The sequence below is a fragment of the Triturus cristatus genome, chromosome 5_2, assembly GCF_964204655.1.
Source record: "Triturus cristatus chromosome 5_2, aTriCri1.1, whole genome shotgun sequence".
Classification (NCBI taxonomy): Eukaryota; Metazoa; Chordata; class Amphibia; order Caudata; family Salamandridae; genus Triturus; species Triturus cristatus.
Window position 1 is genome coordinate 179,208,041 of NC_140588.1, and position 21,212 is coordinate 179,229,252.

The window sequence follows — 21,212 nt, forward strand, 5'->3', positions numbered from 1 at the left end:
GCGACTGATGACCCTATGTACTAAGCCCAAGTCACAAGCAGAGGAGGGCGCACAAGCAAATAAATAGGGCGAACTGAGAGAGAGCAGAGCCATGTGTCTAGCTTGGCTTAAATAATCAATGCAAGAGCAGAGCCATGAAAATATTTGCCTTGTATATTGTGCAACAAACATCATGTAAAAATATGATACAGTCTTTTTTCAAATTCATATAAGTGCATTTCTTGAACAGTGTTTGGACAAAATATTGGAAAAAAATATTGTGTCAAGGATTTCGGGACGTAAAAAATATTGGCCAAAGGAATAGTGAAGGTAAAAATGTTGTTTTAAGTGTTGTTAATAATATTGTTTTAAAAAATATTGATTTAGAAACTTTCGTATGCAATATCTTTTGAAAGTGTTATTTTGTATGTAATTTAATGGAGAGTGTTTTATTGTACATGTTGGTACATTTTTTTAATTTGTTTTTATTGAGAAAATTGAGTAATTATGTAATTGATGACATTTGAGTTTTTAGTTGTATTAGTGTATAAATATAATGTATTTATAATGTTTTTTAGCAGCGGGATATTGGGTATTTAGAGGATGAGTGCAAGAGATTTTTAAGAAAAGTGGGTATTTTAAAGTAATATTTTTAATGTTGTAATATTTATACATTTTTTTGTAACAACATCTTTTATCAATATTAAAGTATAATTAATTTAAATATATATTCATTATATGAAAATCAAAAATATAATTTAATTGTGAATATTAAAATTTAAAAATATAAAGTACAAACATTAACATTAAAAAAATTGATACCGTATAATAATTATTTAATTTTGTTAATAAAATATTTAATCTATTTATACAAATATTTTTTAAAGATATATTGTTCAATAGTTTTGTTGAAAATTACAATTCTATTTCATAAAGATGTGTATTTATGTTTATATATCTTAAACATTTTGATTCTTAATTTTGGATTATGATTTTATTTTTTATTTTATATTGCCAAGTGTAGAAAAGGTACTAGCTACTTAATTTTTTAAATTAATAATTAATAGTGTTATAAAACTTCTTTTATAATCTAATGTTTGAATGTGAATATACAGATTTGTAGATTTGGTTAGGGGTTGTTATAAGTGAATAGTATTATATTTCATGTAATTAAAATTCTGTGTTGGTATGGAGTAATGATTGTGTATATACACTTTTTAGTTTGTAGTATCTTGAATAAACTTTTTATATTGTAATCAAAATAAATATTAAGTTGCAGTCCTTTATGTCCAATGTCTTCCACAAATTGGTAAAGGTTGGAGAGTGAATAGTAAATGTCACCCCTTTATTGTCCAGCATCTTCCACAAATTGGTTAAAGGTTCTAGTGGCAATGGAAATGTCACCCCTTTTGTGTCCATCACCTTCCTTATAATTGGTATAGGTTGGAGTGGGAATAGTAAAGGTCACTCCTTTTGTGTCCACCACCTTCTTCAAATTGGTATGATTCGGAGTGGGAATAATAAATGTCACCCCTTTAGGCCCAACGCCTTCCTGAAATTGGTATAGATTGGAGTGGGAATAGTAAATGTCTCCCCTTTAGTGTCCAACACTCTCCTGAAATAGGTATTGGTTGAAGTGGGAATAGTAAATGTCACCCCTTTTTTGTCCAGCACCTTCCTGAAATTGGTATAGATTAAAGTGGGAATAGTAAATTTCACCTCTTTAGTCTACAACACCTTCCTGAAATTGGCATAGATTAGAGTGGCAATAGTAAATGTCACACCTTCAATGTCCAACACCTTCCTGAATTTGGTATAGTTTGGAGTGGGAATCGTAAATGTCACCCTTTTATTGTTCAAGACCTTCCCCAACTTGGCATAAGTTGGAGTGGGAATAGTAGATGTCACCCCTTTAGTGTCCAACACCTTCCTGAAATTGGTGTAGGTTGAAGTGGGAATAGTAAATGTCACCCCTTTTTTCTCCAACACCTTTCTGAAATTAGTATAGATTAAGTGGGAATAGTAAATTTCACCCCCTTAGTCTACAACACCTTCCTGAAATTGGCAGAGATAGGAGTGGCAATAGTAAATGTCACACCTTTAGTATCCAACACCATCCTGAATTTGGTATAGTTTGGAATGGGAACAGTAAATGCCACCCCTTTAGTCTCCAACACCTTCCTCAAATTGGTATAGATTGGAGTGGGACTAGTAAATGTCAATCCTTTAGTGTCCAACACCTTCCTAAAATTGGTATACATTGGAGTGGAAATAGCAAATTTCATCCTTTAGTGTCTAACACCATTCTCAAATAGGTATAGGTTGAAGAGGGAACAGTAAATGTCACCTCTTTAGTGTCCAACACCTTCCTCAAATTGGTGTAGGTTGAAGTGGGAATTGTAAATGTCACCCCTTAGATGTTCTACACCTTCCACAAATTGGTGTAGATTGTAGAAGAAATAGTCAATGTTGCACCTTCGGTGCCCAATACCTTCCCGAAATTGCCATAGATTGCAGTGGGAATAGTATATGTCACCCATTTAGGGTCCGATTCCAATCTCGCTCGGAAGGGCTACAAATCTCATCCGTCAAGCGCGAGTCTGATTTGTAGAACGGATTTCCGACTGACTCGTACTACTGAACGAGTGAGCAAGTATGATGTGTTTTAAGCCTCGCGCTACGATTGACTCTTATCCGTCAGCGATGCCTTCTGAGCAACTCCAAAATGGCCGACGCGTACAGCGCAATACGTACGATTTCCGACCGAGCGATTCCGATTTGCATTTCGAGCAGCCGGAGTGAGTCAGAGCCTCCGACTCGAAAAAGCTCCGGGAAGACTACTTCGGGGGTTCGCGGCAAATCCCCCTTCACCCGAGGCCCCCACGACTTGGCCAGCAGGGGGGGGACCCAGGTGTCCCCCTTCACATGCATGCATGGTGCGGGGTGCACCGAGGCGACCCCGTGACAGGGGTCGCCTTTTTCCAAAACATGCCTTTTTCGTCAATGGGATCCTATGTACGCTCTATACAGCAGACACCAATTCACTTCAATAGGGCTCCTAGCAACCCGAGTCCGTCAGTGCTGAATTGCATCGTACTCGGTCGCTCTGAGCCAAGCACTGAGAGTCGCTCGGAAAGCTCTATGGGCACGATTCGGATGTAGTGCTTTCCCAGCGAAATCGGAATCGACCCCTTTGTGTCCAACATCTTCAAATTGGTATAGATTACAGTGAGAATGGTAAATGTCACCTCTTTGGTGTTTAACACCTTCCACAAACTGGTGTAAAGTGGAGTATTAATAGTAAAAGGCACCCCTTTAGAGTCCAATAGTTAAAAAAAATGCATTAAATTGGTGGGTGATTATTTAATTTTATAATGTTACTGTGAAATACTTTTAAATAATTGTTTGTGTATGTTTCGTTTCTCCTACGTAATTAGTATTGTTGGTGTTTAGAAATATAATAAAATCGGTATTTAAATTTTTTCTAATAAATAATATTATTAATGACATATTTTTTATAAAACAAAGACAAGACATTTTCCCCATTTTTTTCCAAAGTTTATTTTAATTAAATTTTTTACATTTTTAAACATACACATTTCAAATAAAAAATAAACTTTTCTATATAGATAAAAACATTTTTTAATACACCTTTATTATTACATTAAAAAGAAAAGTGAAAATCATATTTAAATTGTATTGCATGTTGCACATTTACAGTTTTCTTTACCATTGATTTTTTTTACTTTCCATACTTTGATATATATATATATATATATATATATATAAATGTTGAGATATTCACGAGTACCTCAGACTGAGTAAATAAGTTAAATAATATAAAATATACAAAATTATGTAATATATACTCAAATAACTTATGTTAAAATTATGTTTATATATATATATATATATATATCCACACCGTCACATTCAGAGTAAGCGCGCTCTCAGAAAATCGCAGAACTCCGGGAGAATGATTGTATATATATATATGTATGTCCCCTTTCAGAGGAATTATCGAACGAAACCGGAGCTCTTTCCTGAGGCCCACTGGAGGGCTGCAAACATTGTTGAAAATATTTGGGGAGCTTTGAATATTGACAATTACACGGACCCCATCGAGGGGGGTGAGTTTGGACTACAATACCCAACATACCACGCACTGGAGTATGGTTGTATTTAAAAGGGAAAATGACATTGCAGTCTGTTCCGTGTTTTCTGTCTTCCCCCATCCCTATGACTAAGATGCAGGAGCATTGAAACGCGTAAGGGGAGATGAATTTAATTGGGAAAGTGAGCCGGTTTTACTTAATAAAGGTGTTACCTGTTCCCCTGTGGAGTGGCGTCTTTAAGCTCAGGGGCAACTTTGGGACATGCTGTTCCACGGCGGCCTCGGCCGTGGAAGATTGCACCGCCTGGCAAACTGGAAATCAGGTCTGTCTGGTTGCTTGAAAAACGGCAGCCAGGTTTCAGCACAGAGGAATTATCGAACGAAACCGGAGCTCTTTCCTGAGGCCCACTGGAGGGCTGCAAACATTGTTGAAAATATTTGGGGAGCTTTGAATATTGACAATTACACGGACCCCATCGAGGGGGGTGAGTTTGGACTACAATACCCAACATACCACGCACTGGAGTATGGTTGTATTTAAAAGGGAAAATGACATTGCAGTCTGTTCCGTGTTTTCTGTCTTCCCCCATCCCTATGACTAAGATGCAGGAGCATTGAAACGCGTAAGGGGAGATGAATTCAATTGGGAAAGTGAGCCGGTTTTACTTAATAAAGGTGTTACCTGTTCCCCTGTGGAGTGGCGTCTTTAAGCTCAGGGGCAACTTTGGGACATATATATATGTATATGTATATATAACCATAGGTTTCAGGGGTGTTATAGTTAGCTGGACATTTCCCTCGTACAAAACCCTAGAAATTCCCCCGTTATAGTTAGTTCAGCTAACTATAACTCGCGCCCCCGCTATGCACTGCTGATGACGTCACATATTACATCACTCATGACATGGTCAGTGACATCACTGATGACATCACTGATGACATCACTGATGACATCATCCAGTGACTGTGTGTTTCTGTAAAGTTTAAATATGTTTTATATATTTATAGGGAAAGGCCTTTGGAAGAATGAGTGGGTGTATAAGTGTGTGAATGGATGATTTAGTAAATGCGTGACTGACTCTATAAGTGAGTGATTAAATCTATGTAACTGCGGACTAGTGACTAAACTGTGTGAATGTCTATCTGTCTGTCTGTTGGTGTGTAAGCAGCTGCATGGGTTTGTGAACAGCTACATGAGTGTCTATATGGGTTATTTATTGGTTGTCTAAGTATCTGTATGGGTGCCTGAGAGTTTGTGTGGGTGGAGTGTGTGTGACTGTGCATAGATGTGTGAGTGGGTGATTCAGTGGGTGCATGGTTTTAAGAGTGCATCTGTGATGGACTGTATGGGTGGGTGAGTGTAGGTATGGTTGTGTTAGTGAGTGAATATATATTTAATTAGAACATGTGTAATTTACTACATATGTGAACGGCAGTATATATGTATGTTGGAGTACAGAAATAACTATAACTGAGAGTGTGTGATAGTGTGATTGGCTGTATGGATGAGTGTATGCTTGTATCATTGATTGTATAAGACCATAAGAATTTACAAGTATTTGTATGAGTAATTGAGCTTGTGCGTGTATAATTGTATAGGTGAGTAAATGGCAGTGTGATTAATTACTTGCATGACTGAGTATATGTGTGAGTAACTCTATGGATGAGTAGCGGTGTGGGAGTGTCTATATAGGTGTATGAGTGCATATGATAGTCCTGTACTGAGTGACCATAAGTATGAGTGACTGTACGGGTGAGTGAGTGGATGAGTATTTAGACGTAAGTGTCAGTGATGGGGTATCTACTTATTGGTTTTGAATTGTCTATGGTTTTGAGAGTGGCAGTATGTAATTTAGAGTGGGTGTATCAAAGGTTATATTAGGGTGTGACAAGAAGCATCAAATGATCACATGAATGACATCATCAGTGATGTCATCAGTGATGACATTTGAGATGTCATCAGTGATGTCACTGACCATGTCATGAGTGATGTAATATGTGACGTCATCAGCAGTGCATTGTGGGGGCGCGAGTTATAGTTAGCTGAACTTACTATAACGGGGGAATTTCTAGGGTTTTGTACAAGGGAAATGTCCAGCTAACTATAACACCCCTGAAACCTATGGGTTTTTCAGTGAATTTCTAAGGTTTTTTAAATGCCAATTCCTAACTATAACGTGGATGAAACGTATAGTTTTTTCAGTGAATTTCAAAGGCTTTTTAAATGCTAATTCCTATTGATAACTTATCTCTAAAGCTATGATGTTTAATGATTTTCATTGGATTTCTAAATTTTTCTATTTGAGTGTGTCAATTCCTTTAATTATGTTTACAAAAAAAAAAATCACCATTTTTTTAAACTTATTTTTTCAATTAATTCTTTTAAAAATTACAAAATATTATTTGTTTTTAATGATTTTTTTAAAACAAATTGTAAATTAAAAAAAAATATTTTTTTATATTTTGTTAAATATTTTTTAAACTATATTTGCAATACTTAATTATTATTATTTTTTCATTTTGGGGGGGATTCGCGTACCCTATGCGCACCTTTCTCGATCCCTGCGCGTAAGCATCCGCCTACGGTATGCGTTGGGTACGTATTTTTGTGCGCGATTGCAATGCGATCGGTACTCGACTCCAAGCCTATACGCGACACGTACGTTGCACGTTACGCGACGCTTGCGCGCTTCTGTGATACATCATGTGTATGTATGACGCGGTGGGTGCGCTAATCCCGCAAAATATTTTAAATTTAAAAAAACATATATATATATATATGTATTTCATGTGAATATTAATTGAAGACAAACTCTAAACTACTCATAAAAGTAATATATTTTTACTTCTAATCCTATATTCCTTTTAAATTTAATTTCGAGGATTCGCGCTCGGTGCGTGCTGCCTATGCGCACGGTGCGCGGATCCCATGTGACCTGAAAAAAAGAGATTTATTGGTTCACTACACTTCCTATTCTAACTATTGAAAGACCCCACCCATTTCAATCATTCTTCTTTGACCTTCTTTGGAGGAGCATCTCTCTGCAGAGAAGAACTTTTTTGGGGAGATTTCCACAGCTGCCATTCTTTTCATTCTAAAGAAAATGGCTTCTGGACAGCAAGCACCATCTGATTCAGAACATTCTTCAGATGATGGGTTTCTTCCAGAACCTCCACGCCTTGAACGATATACTTCAGTGGTATGGACATTTTTTACCTTTTCTGATGGAGAAACAAAGACAAATGCAACTAAGGTGATGTGCAAAATTTGCCAGAGAGTCCTATCAAGAGGAGATCCAACTAAAAAATACTCTTGCAGGACCGCAAGTATGATGAAGCACCTCAGGACTCTCCACTCCGTCAACCTGGCAAGGGAAGAATGCAGAAGAATGCGTCACAACCCTCCGCCAGCAGTGGCAAGTACATCTACAGCACCGCCAACTGTTGTTCACCCGGACATACGTCCCGAATTAGGACAACTTAAAATTAGTTGCATTAAATGCAGAAAACTGCTGTGTTACGGTGAGCAGTCCATTGAGCTTATCTGCAGGGCGCAGAGAAACCATCAGTGTTAATTGTTTTTTCAACCCTAAAGTTCACTATTTTGTTCATCATGTTCCCTTTTTTTGTTTAAAAAAAAAGAAATCACAAAATCGTTGAAAAAAGCACTAAAAAATATAAAAGAAAAAAGAAGAAAAAAAGTTCTTGTCAGAACTAACTTCTCTGTTTAAAAAAGAGCTATATTTGTATGTTAGTGTGTGAAAGGTTAGATGAATGTATGTATAGTGTGTTATTGACTGAACGAATGCATTAGTAGTGTATGATGAATGTATAAGTGCAGAACTATGAGGAAGTGCTGCAGCATCACACAGTAACCTCTTTAACTGCAGTATGCTGTAGTACTTCCGAAGCACAGGGATGCAACATATGTACATAAATATGTTGCAAATCTATGCTTCTCTCTGCACGGCTGCTTAAACTGTAGCCATGTGGTGACACAGGCACCCTTGCACCATGGTGCAAGGATATCTGTGTCATGTGGTGTTTGTTTTTGTGTAGGAAAACACACCTTCCTGCACAAAAACAATCAGAAAACGTATTTTTCTCCTTCAATGTATGCGGAACATTTTAGCATGCATTGAAGATTAAAAAATGAGGAGAAATGAAAACAATTCTCCTTGTTGTGCTTTCCTACACAAATTGGAGAATGGTACAGCATTCACACACATATCGAGATTTATGATTTATGATAAATCTGGAGATGTGTCTTGTTCTATGAGTATTCAGTGCAATCACACACAACAACACTTATAGAACACCCTTTCAACGCACAGTGATGTGTATGATGAGGTTGTATTTACATGGAGTAGAAAAAGTACAGAGTGCCATTTCCTTTCTTTGTAAATATGAAAGAGTGTCTTGCGCAATAACTATGTTAGAAAAAGTGACATATTTCTGTTTGGAAAATTGCTTGCGAATGATAGAAGGTAAGCACAGAGTTTTGTCTCCAAAGATTCTCAAAGAAGAATGATTGAAATGATTGCGGTCCTTCAATAGGTACAATGGGAAATATTATGAACCTCTCAAATCTGTTTTTTTGGAGGTCACATGATATCCGATGACAGAGAGATTTCAAAACTATGTAGGTATAAACAGAGTGTTTTTAAAAACGTGTTCAAACTTTGTAGCTTCTTGCAGATCTGCCCATTCTGCTTATTAATACTTAGTTAAAATTACCTTCACAGTAATAGAAATTAAAAATGCTACACATTTTTTTCAGATGTTTTTTTGTAATGTAAATTGGGGTAAATTGCTTATTTTAGAATTAGGATCTGTGAAAGAAAAGAAAAAATAGTTATAACATATAATAATAATTTTTGTACAACACAGCATAATTTAAACAAGGTAATTTGTTTGCCCTTTTTGCTGTTCTCAGAATATATTGAATTTCACTAGAAATAGTGATTTCAATCGTACTCATCACTTAACAGCGGGCAATAAAAAAAAACAATCAAAAAGATTGTTTAACTGGCAGCGTGGAAGGAAAATATGGACTGGAGCATGCTCAGGGAAAAGACAGTGTATTGTGCTAGAGGGCGCCCTCGGAAATGGCATGCAGTATGGGGGCGATGGAACCACTACAGGGGGGACATATGTCTGCCCCCTGATCCGGACCCGCCTGAGGAGCAATTTTCCCCTTGACATTCTTTCCGGCTATGTATTTATTGTTGATGACTAATTGCCTTTTATGAGTCTCTGCTTTCCCCCTCCCTCCTCTCATTATAGCTTTGTTTCTGGTGGACGAAATGGGACTAGCTCCCCCTGATGGGCGCCCATCATGTGCATTCGGAATTTATCGCCTTGCTAGTGTTTGGTTTGTGTTTGTGTTTATTTAAAATTGAACCTTTTCTGATTCTCCTTTCAGTGTAGTGCGAACGCTTTTCTGTGTTGCTCAACTTAAGCTGCCGAACCTCCGGGTTGTCGGCTGAATAGCTGTGTTCCGGATTTATTGAATAAAGGTTTAAAAAAAAAAAAAAAAAAAAATTTGTTTAAAAAAACCCAACATGCTATTCTCAGTAAAATACCAGAAAATACAAATCACACATATATGAAATGCTTATGGCTAACAAAATTTTATAACTTTAATTTATAAAAACTGTAAATGTTGTCGCTTTAAAATATTCACCGAGTCAATGAGCATGAAAAGGTCCATAATTCAAACATATACCTTTCCTTGAGGCCAAATGGTATTTTTGCACTCCTTTCTATGTAAATTGTCCAATGGTAATCCTGTTAAATTATAATAATAAATTCCTCAGAGAGTGAATTATCTTCCTAAAACTTTGACTTTAAAAATATTAGGTAGGAATTTGGTAATTCCCTAGGCAAACGTTGTTTGAAAACCAATTGGGATTTATTACAAAGTGTCCAGCCGTTGTCACATTTTAGATAGGCAGTGTAATGTCCAGATGTTGTGGAAGGACCATCATGGAAAATTATTGCAATTGTAACAAAAGTCCTTCCTGATATTGATAGTTGTGTTGCTACAAATTGCTTTATTAAAGTATCCAATTTTCTTCCATCAGCTGTACAACATTGCATCATTACAATTATGTATTGTCAATATTTTGTTAAAAATAATGTGGATCACATTTCTGATTTACATTGGCTACACTCCATGTTTTGATTTGCACCTTTAACTAATTTATTGAAAGACACTGATTTACAGTCTGGTAATGTTAAATACAGAAATCTTTCAGTGTCTACATTAGTGCTACATGTATACATGCAATTTTCACAATGATGTTCCCATTTGTAAGAAAGGCCAAACATATTTTCTATTTCTACACCTTCATTTTCAAAAATGGTAAGCATATACATTAAAAATTCCTGAGCATCTTGTAGGATATTTTGTGTAAACTGTGTAGAACCAGAACACACATCCAAAAGATTACGAACATCTGAAACAGATTGTATTTTACTTGTATCTGTTGTCAATTTTTCATCAACAGAATGCAACAGAGAACAACATCGTTATTGCCGATTCTGCATAATTTGTTCTTGCAAACCTTCAAGATAAAAAACAACATTACCACTACATTAGCATAGCAGTTGACACCTGAACTATTTTCAAACTGATAACCAACAATCTCTTCATTAGTGTCCTTTTTCTTTTTACTTGCAATCACAACATTATCTTGTTCTTTTCCCTTCTCTACACCTTCAGTACAGATATTCTCAAACCTTCTTTTTCGACCAACCACACGCTTTTCAAATACAGGATATTGACCTAAATTGGGAGCGTACACCCTTCTTAACCTATTATACTCTTTTACACAGCTTGCATCTGCAGTAACCTTTGTCTCATCAAAATCAATCAAAAACAAACCAGATAATGTTCTGACTCGCGACAAAGCAACATATGCCATACCCTCTTTAAATACGGTAGATCCAATGTTCACCAATGCACTGTCTACACTTAATCCTTGAGATTTATGAATAGTCACTGCATATGCCAGAGAAAATGGAAATTGTTTCCTACGGACATTTAAATCTTTAACAAGCAAAAAACAAACTGAACAACGACCAATTTCTTTAACTTCTGCAATCTGATCAAATTCAATTTTAAAAAATTCAATTCCTTCTTTTTTCTGATAATTAACAAAATCCACCACTTTACCCATTGCTCCATTAACTAAACCTTTTTCTACATCCAAATTACGCCTTAAAATTACCCGACAGTTTACACATGCATATAGTGTCTTTTCTAAACCAGCTGTTTTAGATATTTTTTTTCCTAAAGAATCCAGTTTTGTTTTTAACTTTCCCGTCAAAATAATAGTGATTCCTTCATGCTCTATTTTATCGATGGCTTCCATTTTTTATAATTTCTTCATTTTCCAGTTTCAATAGTTCTTCGTTGAATATAGAACACTCGTGCAGTGTTGGCATTAAGCAGATCACTGATTTCTTTTCTGCAATTTTCATGTACACTTTCTCAGGAACTACATTTTCATTTGGAAACAAATTGCAAAGTAATCGACTCTCCAAAGCTTGTTTGCCATGTTCTGTCAGAATTCCAATTCTTATATCTTGAAGAATACTTCCATATTCAGCATCATTTGCCTGTCGCATATTTGTTATCAGTTCTTTGTATTCAAAATAAGTCCAAATGTTCACGTTACCAACACTACCAAGAGACTTTCTAGTATCTTCATGTGCAAGTGTTTTAAATACCGGTTGTCCTTTTACCGCAGTCAGTTGCAGAAGATCTCCAAAAACTATGACGTGTTTTCCTCCAAATAAAACGTCATACTCTGTTTTAAGAATTTGCTGCATTCTTAAATGCACAAAGGCAAGCATCAAGTTTGAGACCATGCTTACCTCCTCAATTATGAGAAGTTTGATTTTCTTCAGGACTCTTGAAACTTCACAACAAGCTTCTCCAGATAGCTTGTGGTATTCCAATTTGTTCTCATGCTCTACTGGTAGCATTAGTAAACAATGTAAAGTAATTCCTTTAATGTTATGTGCTGCCAACCCAGTTGGAGCAGTGACAACACAAGACAAATGCGACTCAGTTGTTGTCTGCAGATAACCTGTAATTACTTTAATTAAGAAACTTTTTCCTGTTCCAGCATGACAACTCACATACATTCAGATAGGTTGAAATGATGAACATGAGCACCCTTTCTTTTTATGAAGTAATCCATGGTCAATCTGCTCTTTCACTTGTTTATATATTTGTTTCTGTTCAACATTTAGTTGTTCTTCCTAGTTTCCTAACTGTATTACATCTTCTTGAGCTTGATACATTGTTGTTTCCACCTCATTCATGGCAATTGCTGCTTCATTTTCAACAATTGGTTGTCCTAGTGGATCTTGACTCAGTGCAGCAGAACTTTGACTGTCTTGAGAACTGTCTCTAGCAATCTCAGCTGCAATTGTAGCTTCTTGATCAATTTAATCATTCAATATTTTCACATAATTTGCAAAAGCACTGCAGTGTATGGTATCTTTACAAGCATTAAATGAATCTTCATAGCTCTGAAAATTTCCAAGTAATTCCAGTTTTGAACGCCACGGTTTGAACATTTGCAAAAGGGCTAAATAGTAAAATTCCCTTTTGTCAGCAGTGTCACAACTCAGTTTCCTGTGATGAATTAAATTTCTTTTCCTTTGTTTCACCAGACATCCTTCGGAACCAATCACTGCATATTTTCCATCATTGATGTTCTCTGTAGTATTCCGTTTGAAAGTGTAGTTTTGCAGCACTTCAAAGAGACACATGTTCTTAAGATGATGACTTCTGTTTGGGTAATATGTGTCCAACATATTCATTTTCAAAATATCTGTACTTTCTGGTTCTTTTTCTGCTAAATATTCAATTTCTTGAACAGATTTCAGTACCCGATTTCGCATTGCTGCAAGACCTAGACTCACCCAAATGATTCTTCTACTTTTGGAATATAGACTTGCAGATGATAACCGATCTGAGCATTCATATGCTCCAATTTCACGATGTGATAACATCTTCAAACTGAATTTGAATAATTTCTTACTTAGAGTCTTCTCATGAGAAATCTCTTCCCATATTTCTTTCAATTCCGTCTTTTCTGATTTAGTAATGTAGGACATTACATATCGAGCAACAGCAATGGAATTGTCCGCAACATACTGTATATCCATGTTAGCGTTCCACATGGATAAAATAAGTGGATTGTAGTCATTTATGTATTTTGATTCTTCGCTTCTTCTTAAGTTGTAGGTATTTTTGGATACTTTCTTGTGTTGGTATGTCGCATAGTTGACATAGAACTGTTCACTCTTCCTTTGGATAATACAGGACGTGGAAATCCAAAACGACATTTGGTATACAACTTATCATTTGACTTGTACTTTCGTCTACAGTATTTTCCACAACTATGGCTTTGGAATCGTAAGACTTGTTGTTTTAAGTTTTTATCTTCTCTGCTATTGGGTACGGCACATGTGGCATAATCATCAATGAAAGACGAAACAGTTTCATCTGAATCTGTTCCAAATTTGGGGGCGTCCTTGATCCATAACAACATATGTATATGAGGAGCACCTCTTGCTTGATTCTCCTTTCTCCAAAAGAAATCCACAACTTCTCCAAGAGGAGGATTCTTTTTATTGCAGATGAAAGACATCATAGCTTCAAATCTATGATTGAAATATCTGCATACATTAACAGGATCCAAAGAGCACAATTCTCCAGGTGTCTTGTATTCAATATTTTTTATATTGGAATTTGCCTCTCGAAGATATTCAAGTAAATCATCCCAAGCATACTCAGCACAGCTTAGTGTAACAAACCATGTAGGAGTTCCCAAGTTCCGTAGCATACATTTCAGTTCTCCATGACAACGGTACCAATATTCATTAGTCCCACGCTGACATGCCATCAGATTAATCAACTGAGAATCTAAATGATCATCTCTCTGATGCACTTTATCCATAAAATCCTTTGCAGTTACATTTTGCAGATGCATTCCAGTTTTTAAAATGTGATTCACTGCATATGAAAGTCCAGACAAGTCACTTTCAAACAGAAGATGAAACATATAAGGGATACATTGTCGAAATCCTGGATCTTCTGCATATAATCTTGTCGTCCGATATTCAGATGCAGGAATCTGCACAGGACGTTCATCATATCGTGCACCTTTTCCTGTTGGAAACAACTGCGGGAAACAACGAGCTTCCAAGCTCTCTTCCCATACACTCATGGGACTTCCTCTTGCTTTTTTCATTTGGAACAACTCAATCGTATTCCCCAACACCTCTTTGGAATGAAGTGGATGTACACTGTAATGTTCATAAATTTCTTCACATCTGGACATGTCCACTTTTTCAATTTGTCCACTTAATGTTTCAGTATCGTCTGCTAAATCTATTTCTTCTTCTCCTACAAACACATTTCTATAGTACTCATAATTTTTTATCAGATACAATGATGGCTTTTGCACTTTTCTAACATCCACTAACTCTTGCCAGATTTTCTTATTCTCAGTAGGAACACCATTAACTAGAATGACGAGTGGTTCATTTTCTGCATGGTCTACACCAATAGTTTCAATATTTTTCTTTAAATCTAACGGTAAATACACAACTCTTCCTTTCAATCCTCTTTGCAACTCTGATGGAGGTAATTTACTTGTTTTGGGCTCCATACGAACAATAGCCTGAAACGGGTGAACACATTGTATGAGAATAGACTCATACGTATTTAAATCTTTCAGCTATGGAGGAACAGCAACCAACTCTAGATTATTATGAACAGTTCTAGCAGGCATTTTATTCTCATCTAATTTGTTATAACAATATTTGCAAATACGCTGCTCAGATCCCAAATCAAAACAATCCTCTACCAACAAATACGTTGCAAATTCCTTCCACTTATCATTATCTTCTATTTCACTTTTTAAATACAGATTGACACCCCTAGTCTGATTTTTATAGTGACTTCGCCGACAACAAATACAAGAAACATTTGGTCTTTTACCTGAAATTACCTTAAACTTTGTGATTTCATCCTCAAAATTTTGTGTAATCACGGGTTCTACATTCTCTTCAACATTTTGTTCTACCAATGTGTCAGTTTCTGCACTCTCTTGCTGAGGACCAAAGTAACAAACTCAATATCATCACAAACCTTCTTCACATCTGATACTGACCCACGCAAAAGAGCACTGTTCAACTTATTTAACTTTAGTGCTGGACTTTTTGCATAATGCAATCTTCTCACTAACTTCCTAATTTGAGTATGATGTACTGCCAACATCCTGAAATGGTGAAAAACACTTTGACAAACTTTCCTAGAAAGACAAGCCAGAGAATGACCTTGCAAACCAGTATTTTTTCTCACTCTTCAAGGGTCTAGTCGTTGCAACACCTTAATCATTTGTTTTACACTTTTTTTACTATATGCTCGTAAAAAACTACATAATTTATCAATAGATTCTTGTTGTACACTACAAATACTACTGCAATCCCAGGTGTACACAGGGTGTTTAGGACATCTCCCTAGAACTTCATCAGCTATCACTTCTTCTGCATTTCTTTCAACCCTTTTCTCTTTCTCAATTGGACAACCATCTCTAACCTCATAACCTCGACCACTGGTGTCAACTGCATACAATAATTTATTGATCTGTAAATAACTCTCTTAATTAACGAAAGGCTCTGAACTGGAACTGTGTTTCCATTCTCCCAAAAAAATCAAAAAAAATTCTATTAATTACTCTTTTCCTCCTACTTTTGGCCTTCATTAAATGGATTGGTTTATCTAGTGATCGAATTCTGTTTAATGCTAAAATGAATAGTTTCCTTTTTACTTCAAAGGCCTTTTCAACAATGGGTTCAATATGCTTCTTCTTTTTATAAAATAGAGCTCTCTTTTTATATTTCTTCACATCTTTCAGCAAATTATGTACTACTCTCTTGTAATTTTTTTTTTGCGTATTTCCTTATACTGATTTTGCCTTCTTTGACCATACTTCGTCTCCTTTGACTGTCCATTTGCTTTTTTGCTTTTCCTATTATTTTGAATTTTTTTTCTAGTCGAAGCATTCTTAGAGGTTTCAGCATTCTGTACATTCTGTTTGGTCCTACAAACATTTTTAATAAATTGCTTTATGATCTTACCAAAAGATGTTTTCTTTTTAGCCACATTATGTTGTTCATTCAATACTCGTGGTTGATGTTTCTTCAAGTAATTCTCCTGTTTCTGTTCTTTTCTTTTTCTTTTTTTTTCTGGCATGATTGCTCTATTTTAATGATGAAAAACAGGATCTGTAAAAAATAATCACAAATAAATGTATATTAATAACTTTCAAATGTATACTATTCTATTACTGTACAAACCCATTTTATATAAATACTGACTAGGAAACTATAGCCCTGAAGTACAAGTGTGACGATGGTTAAAACACTACATGCATAGTGCATACTACTTTGAAGCAGTTCATGCCCTAAAGCCTGCTTCACTAAAAGACTACATGCTAACTGACTGAATGATTACAGTACTATAAGGAGAGACACTGGGTGAGTGACAGGGTGTTTGCTAGAAGTGTATGGATACTGACTGGGATACTGATGGTGTGAAAGACAAGTGTGTAGGTGATTAGAGACCTACATGCATAGTGGATACACGTTTGAATCCATCCACATGTTAAGGCCTGTCTCAGTCCAATAGTATTTGGATACTGACTGAATGTTTTGAGTATTGCAAGGAGAGTGCCAGGAAGAATTTATAAGTATTTGTATTTTGGTGCAGTAAATACATTAGTACATGGTGCTGAATAAGTCACTGGAGAAGTATAAGGGGAGTAACAGGGTGTTTGCGGGAACTGTATGAATACTGTCTGGGATATTGAAGGTGTGAAAGACAAGTGTGTAGGTGGCTAGAGACCTACATGCATAGTGGATAGACGTTTGAAACAGTCCATAGAGTAACACTTGGATCACTGCAAAACTACCTGAATACTGACTGAATCATTAGAGTACTACAAACAGAGTGACTGGGTAAATCTTTTTTAGTTTTTGGGTTTTGGTGCAGTGAATAGATTAGTACTTAGTGCCAAATGAGTCAGAGGAGGTGTGCAATTGAAGTGACAGAGTGTTTATTGGAGTTTATAGATACTGACTGGGAAATTGAAGGTCTGAAAGACAATTGTGTTGGTACTTAGAGGCCTCCATGCATAGTGCAAACACATTTGAATCAATCCATGTGCTAAGGCCTGCCTCACTCCAATAGTACTTAGATACTGACTGAATGATTAGACTATTGCAAGAAGAGTGCCTGGGTGAATTTATAAGTGTTTCAGTTTTGGCGCAGTTAATGCATTACTACATGGTGCTGAATAAATCACTGGAAGAGTGCAAGAGGAGTGACAGGGTGTTTGCAGGAAGTACATGCATACTGACTGGGGAATTCAAGCTGTTAAAGACAAGTGTATAGTAGGTTAGAAGCCTGCATGCATACTGGATAGACCTTTAAAGCAGTCCATGTGGTAATGCACAGTTCACTGCATGAGTACCTGCGTACTGACTGAATCATTAAACTACTGCTAGGAGACTGCCAGGATGAAACTTTTAAGTTTTTTGGTTTTGGCGCAGTGAATAGATTAGTACATGGTACTGGATCAGTCACTGGAGGAGTGCAAGATGAGTGACAGGATGTTTATTGAAGTATATAGATACTGACTAATTAATTAAAGAAGTCAAAGACAAGTGTGTAGATGACTAGAGGCCTGCATGCGAAGTGGATAGACGTTTAAACAGTCCATGAGCTAAGACCTCAGACACTGCACGATTACCTGGGTACTGACTGAATCATTACACTACTGCAAGGAGTTTTTGTGTTTTGGTGCAGTGAATAGTTTACTACATAGTGCCAGATGAGTCAGTAGAGGTGTGGAAGTGGACTGAAAGAGTGTTTACTGGAGTTTATAGATACTGACTAGTTAATGCATACTGGACAGACGTTGAAGCACTCCATGGGCAAAGGCGTGGGTCACTGCATGAGTACCTGGGTACTGACTGAATCATTAGAGTACTGCAAGGAGAGTGCCTGGATAAATCTTTTAAGTTTTTGAGTTTTGGCGCAGTGAAAAGATTAGTACATGCTGCTGAATGAGTCACTGGAGGTGTGCAAGGGGAGTGACAGGGTGTTTATTGGAGTATATAGATACTGACTGGGCAATTGAAGGTGTGAAAGACAATTGTGTAGGTAATTAGAGGCAAGCATGCATAGTGGATAGACATTTGATTTAGTCCATGTGTTAAGTCCGGGTTCACTACATAAGTACCTGGGTACTAGCTAAATCATTAGAGTACTACAAGGAGAGTGCCTCGGTGAATTTATAAATGGTTGGGTTTTGGTGCAGTCAATGGATTAGTACATCGTGCTGAATGAGTCACTAGAGGAGTGCAAGGGGAGTGACAGGATGTTTGCTGGAAGTGTATGGATAATGACTGGGGAATCGCAGGTATAAAAGACAAGTGTGTAAATGGTTAGAGGGCTACGTGCATAGTGGATAGGCGTTTGAAGCAGTCCATGTGCTAAGGCCTGGTCAATGAATGAGTACTTGGGTACTGACTGAATGATTAGAGTGCTGCAAAGAGAGTGTCTTGGTGAATTTATAAGTGGTTGGGTTTTGGCGCAGTGAAAGGATTAGTACATGGTGCTGAATGGATCAGTAGAGTAGTACAAAGGCAGTGACAGGGTGTTTCCTGGAAGTGTATGGATACTGACTGGGGGATTGAAGGTGTGAAAGACAAGTGTGTAGGTGGTTAGAGGACTACATGCATAGTGGATAGCCGTTTGAAGCAGTCCATGTGCTTAGGACTGGCTCAGTACATGAGTACTTGGTTACTGACTGAATAATTAGAGTACTGCAATGAGAGTGCCTGGGTGCATATATAAGTGTTTGGGTTTTGGTGCAGTGAATGGATTAGTACATGGTGCTGAATGGGTCACTAGAGGAGTGTAAGTGGAGTGACAGGGTGTTTGCGGGAACTGTATGAATACTGACTGAGGTATTGAAGGTGTGAAAGACAAGTGTGTAGGTGGTTAAACGACTGCATGCATAGTGGTTAGGCGTTTGAAGCAGTCCATGTGCTAAGACCTGGCTCAGTACATGAGTACTTGGGTACTGACTGAATGATTAGAGTACTGCAAGGAGAGTACCTGGGTGAATTTATAAGTGGTTGGGTTTTGGCACAGTGAATGGATTAGAACATGGTGCTGAATGGGTCACCAGAGGAGTGCAAGGGGAGTGACAGGGTGTTTGCTGGAAGTGTATGGATACTGACTGGGAATTTAAGGTGTGAAAGACAAGTAGGACTGCATGCATAGTGGATAGGGGTTTGAAGCAGTCCATGTGCTAAGGCCTGGCTCAGTACATGAGTACTTGGGTACTGACTGAATGATTAGAGTGCTGCAAAGAGAGTGTCTTGGTGAATTTATACGTGGTTGGGTTTTGGCGCAGTGAAAGGATTAGTACATGGTGCTGAATGGGTCACTAGAGGAGGGCAAGGGGAGTGACAGGGTGTTTTCTGGAAGTGTATGGATACTGACTGGGGAATTGAAGGTGTGAAAGAGAACTGTGTAGATGGTTAGAGGACTGCATGCATAGTGGATAGGGGTTTGAATCAATTCATGTGCTAAGGTCTGCCTCACTCCGTTACTACTTGTTTATTAACTGAATGTTTACAGTATTGCAAGGACAGTTCCTGGGTGAATACATAAGCAATGACTGGCTTCTAATTCTACCAAAACTTGAGAACAGGAAAGGGTTTTAAGCAGTTATGTGTATGCAGAGAGATGAAGTACCCAAATGCTTCTCTCACAGTGGTTCCAAACTGCACACAGACTCACAGTGTGATTCTAGACAAGCAACACTATCCCTAGAAGTTTGCCAAAACTCATTCACTACTCTGGAAGGGGTAAGAGGATTGCACACACTCTACATATTTCAGTACTGCACTTTAGTGTCAAAGCCTAACTCATTTTATGAATGCATAAGCAAAGACTGGCTTCTAATGCTACTAAAACTTAACAACATGACAGGTTTTAAAACAGTTATCTGTCACCAAATACACAATATTACCAAATGCTTCTCTCACAATGGTTACCGAAATGCACACAGACTCACAGTGTGATTCTAGACAAGCAACACTATCCCTTGTACTTTAGCAAAACTCATTCACTACTCTGGAAGGAGTAAGGGGTTTGCACACAATCTACATATTTCAGTACTGCACTTTACTGTCAAAGCCTGACTCATTTTGTGAATGCATAAGCAATGACTGGCTTCTAATGCTACTAAAACTTGACAACATGACAGGTTTTAAAATAGTTATCTGTTAGCAAATACATGATGTTACCAAATGCTTCTCTCACAGTGGTTCCCAAATGCACACAGACTCACGGTGTGATTCTAGACAAGCAACACTATCCCTAGGAGTTTACCAAAACCCATTCACTACTGTGGAAGAGGTAAGAGTACTGCACACAATCTACATATTTCAGTACTGAACTTTAGTGTCAAAGCCTGACTCATTTTATCAATGCATAAGCAAAGACTGGCTTCTAATGCTACTAAAACTTGACAACATGACCGGTTTTAAAACAGTTATCTGTCAGCAAATACATGATGTTACCAAATGCTTCTCTCACAATGGCTACCCAAATGCACACAGACTCACAGTGTGATTCTAGACAAGCAACACTATCCCTAGGAGTTTACCAAAACTCATTCACTACTGTGGAAGGGGTAAGGGGACTGCACACAATCTACATATTTCAGTACTGCACTTTAGTGTCAAAGCCTGACTCATTTTATCAATGCATAAGAAAAGACTGGCTTCTAATGCTACTAAAACTTAACAACATGACAGGTTTTAAAACAGTTATCTGTCACCAAATACACAATATTACCAAATGCTTCTCTCACAATGGTTACCGAAATGCACACAGACTCACAGTGTGATTCTAGACAAGCAACACTATCCCTTGTACTTTAGCAAAACTCATTCACTACTCTGGAAGGAGTAAGGGGTTTGCACACAATCTACATATTTCAGTACT